Source organism: Schistocerca serialis, chromosome 3, assembly GCF_023864345.2.
Source record: "Schistocerca serialis cubense isolate TAMUIC-IGC-003099 chromosome 3, iqSchSeri2.2, whole genome shotgun sequence".
Classification (NCBI taxonomy): domain Eukaryota; kingdom Metazoa; phylum Arthropoda; class Insecta; order Orthoptera; family Acrididae; genus Schistocerca; species Schistocerca serialis.
Genome location: NC_064640.1, coordinates 579,954,071 through 579,957,758, shown reverse-complemented (window position 1 = coordinate 579,957,758; position 3,688 = coordinate 579,954,071). Strand labels below are relative to the sequence as shown.

Genomic DNA, 3,688 nt, shown 5'->3' with positions numbered 1-3,688 from the left:
CCACATAACCCTTCGAATGGTCCCAAAATACGGTCGCCAATTATCCCGGCCCACACATTCCGGCTTCACCAATGCTTCACTGTCACCATACCATGGGATTCTGCATTCTATCCCACAGATGATTGTTATGAAGTCCGCCTCCGATAGCTGAGTGGTCAGCGCGACAGAATGTCAATCCTCAGGGCCCGGTTCGATTCCCATCGTATGGCTGGATCGGAGATTTTCTCCTCTGATGGACTGGGTGTTGTGTTGACCTAATCATCATCATGTCATCCCCATCGACGCGCAAGTCGCCAAAGTGGCGTCAAATCGAAATACTTGCACCCGGCGCACGGTCTACCCGACGGGAGGCTCTAGTCACACGAGATTTATTTCTTTATTTTACTGTTATGAAAGTTGAAGATACCACACTGTGTAAAGGTTACCTCATCTGTCAATAGGATGGATGACACAAATCCTGTAATCATGGTTGCCTGGTGAAGACCAGCGACAAAACTATTCCTGATTTGGAAAGTCTGTCACTAGTAAACCCTGCACATTCTCTAAGTGGTAAGGGTAGTAGTAATTGTCATGGAGAATATTTCATACGATCATCTGGCTTACCATGTACTGGAGGGCCAACTGCCTGGTACTAACACAGCGGTCGCCTTCCACAGTGTTAGTCACATTTTCCTCCAAGTCTAGTGTCCGAACATTTCGGATACGTCCTTCGTGATTTCCTTCTTCCTAACACGATCCTGTCTCAGACAAAAGGCGAAACACTGTTGCAAACATTGAATGCTGTGGTTGTTGTCGGCGGGGATAGCTCTCCTGATACAACCTTTCTGTCCGCCGCCCATTGTCATTTGCCTTTACAAGACATATAATCCTCAAACCATGCAGTAGAGTGACATGTGTGCTATGTCACAGGGGGCGGTGGTATTCTTAATAAATTACCAGTTGAATTTCATTTCTCTGGATACAACTACTGCGGAATAAATCCGAAAAAGCGTCTAGCTCATGGTGATGAAGGAATTAATGTAATGAATGACACTCGCAAATAGCACGATAATATTTATGCGACAAATACAGATCGTCGTGCTGCAGTTCCAATTTTGGCTGATGAAGCTAGGAAAATACATAGAAGAAAGGACACAGGCATAGCACAATGTGTTGCAGCATTCGTAGTTGATAGGGAAATGTGGGCAACGCTTAATTTGGGAGCCAAAATAAGTTTCAAACAAATTATAAATCCACGTCGCATAAATGCAAATCGTGCGCTAAATAAAAAAGCCCTTGAAATTGTTTTGAAAACAATTGCATCCAAGCGGCGCTGGCGTCAGTTAAAAGTGCTGTGAAGCAGAAAGGAGGAAGAAGAAGAAGTCAAGATAAAATGCCAAGGATTCTATCAATATCGAAGACTTCTGGTGGAATCTGTCCATTTCTAATTCCAATGCTATCAGCAGGCAGTTCTTCGGTTGTAAAGCTTCCGTCATAGCTCGAACAGTGAAGAATGCTCGAAATGCAAAGGAGCAACTACAGGAAATCAAAAGTCATAATAGGAAATGGAGGTAACAGCTATCTATAAATGGCTGTATTTAAATTTGGAAATACAAGGAATACAGGATTGTCAATTTAGGTGTATCGGGAGGACTTGGCAATGGCTGGAAATACCATCTACTACTTTAACCTATATGGCGATTTAAGACAACTTGAAGAATTGCGCCAATACTTTACTGACAGCAACTAGGTGTTCTACAGTTTTTAACACTAACAAGATTAACAATTCATATCCCTGCGGTCATATATGTCTCATTTTTCTCCTGACGGACGCAGCACTACTTTGATTGAGGTTTAGACGTGATGTCATACTCTCTTACTTTAAAGGAGCACTCCTCGGTATTAAGAGTGAACTTCATTCCCCCAATAAACTGAAGTAAGGAGGAGTGGCGTATTGCTTGGATCGGTCGTGAAACACATAACGGCATACCTAACATCACCGAGGCGAACAATAAAATACATTTAGGAAGTGCTGAAGTTGTGGGGAAACCTGCTGGCTCATATGATATTAATTATTTGGAAGCTTATATAATCAGTTTGTACAAGGCTTTTAGTTATGTGCAAACATTAATATGCTTAAAACAGAGAGTCGCTGTAGGACAACAAACGCTTCATGTGTGCAGATTGGCTACGGGGGAAGGAGGGAGGATAAGGCCATTGCATGAGTGCTGGATGCTGGCGTCATCAATTCCTGGAGTGCTGATGCTGATGTCAGCGATTTGAGCCAGAAACTGCGATGACCATCCACTCATAGTTACAGAGAAAAAACATGCACTTTGGGTAAGTCCAGAGTTCAAAGGCAACATTCTGGTTTGCAGACGTAAAACAACTAAGTTAAGCAATCCGCAAAGAAAATGATGGTGATAGCGATCACGGATTGTCAAGGCCACATAATCTGTTACATTAAAAAATCTATTGATCGCAAAAGAGTGATGTAGGATTATAGCAATATAAGTCGAATTGTCGAAATTTTGTCAGACTAGTTTCTGACCTCTTTATTTTAGTAACGGACGTCTTATGAAGAAGAAATACCGAAGACAAAAATGCCTTGTGAATCGTTCAGGTGCAGTGTTTCCATATTCGTTCATACACGAAGTCTTAGGATAAGTGACCGGTGATTGTTTGAATTGATAAGTGTGACTAGGGCCTCCCGTCGGGTAGACTGATAGCCGGGTGCAAGTCTTTCGATTTGGCGCCGCTTCGGCGACTTGCGTGTCGATGGGAATGAAATGATGATGATTAGGACAACGCAACACTCAGTCCCTGAGCGGAGAAAATCTCCGACCCAGCCGGGAATCGAACCCTGGCCCTTAGGATTGACATTCTGTCGCGCTGACCACTCAGCTACCAGAGGCGGACAATTGATAAGTAATAGGGTCGTTTTCAGCTGTTCGTCGTTTATACGTCGGACCTTGAAAAAATATACAGGCAACGGTCTTGCCGCAGTGGATACGCCGGTTCCCATCAGATCACCGAAGTTAAGCGCTGTCGGACGTGGCTGGCACTTGGATGGGCGCACCACCTGGGCCGCCATGCGCTGGTGCCATTTTTCGGGGTGCATTCAGCCTCGTGATGCCAACTGAGGAGCTACTCGACCGAATCGTAGCGGTTCCTGTCAAAGAAAACCATCATAACGACCGGGAGAGCGGTGTGCTGACCACACGCCCCTCCTATCCGCATCCTCAGCCAAGGATGACACGGCGGTCGAATGGTCCGATGGGCCACTTGTCGTGAGAGGTAACACATGAGGATGCAGGATATGCGTGACGTACCGTTGTGTCGTCAGATTTCTCTCTGTCACTACTATCCGTAACCTGAGGCCCTACTCGATGGCTCCCGATATCACCACGCCAGGAGTAGCACCGGTGAGCCTCCACAAAACATTGTGATCTCCCCCGAGGTCGCCGCCATACTACCTGTTGATGGTCAACAAGGGTAGTGTAGAACCGTGGATCATCGGTGCGACGCCACTGATCAGCAGTCCATGCGTCCCGGTAACAGAACCACTCCAAACGCAGCCGTCTGTGTCGTGGAACTGCAGCCTACGCGTGGGTCAGTAACTCCCCAGTCTGGGCTCTGCTAGTCTCCGAACAAAGGTGGAGGATGACATAGAAGGTTGCAGCGAGTCCATTACCTGTTCTCTAATTCC

At 45.8% G+C, this 3,688-nt stretch overlaps 1 pseudogene; it reads left to right on the top strand.

The window, feature by feature from the left end:
- The first annotated feature begins 2,966 nt into the window (after positions 1-2,966).
- On the top strand, positions 2,967-3,085 carry LOC126471704 (5S ribosomal RNA; annotated as a pseudogene).
- The last annotated feature ends 603 nt before the right edge of the window (positions 3,086-3,688 follow it).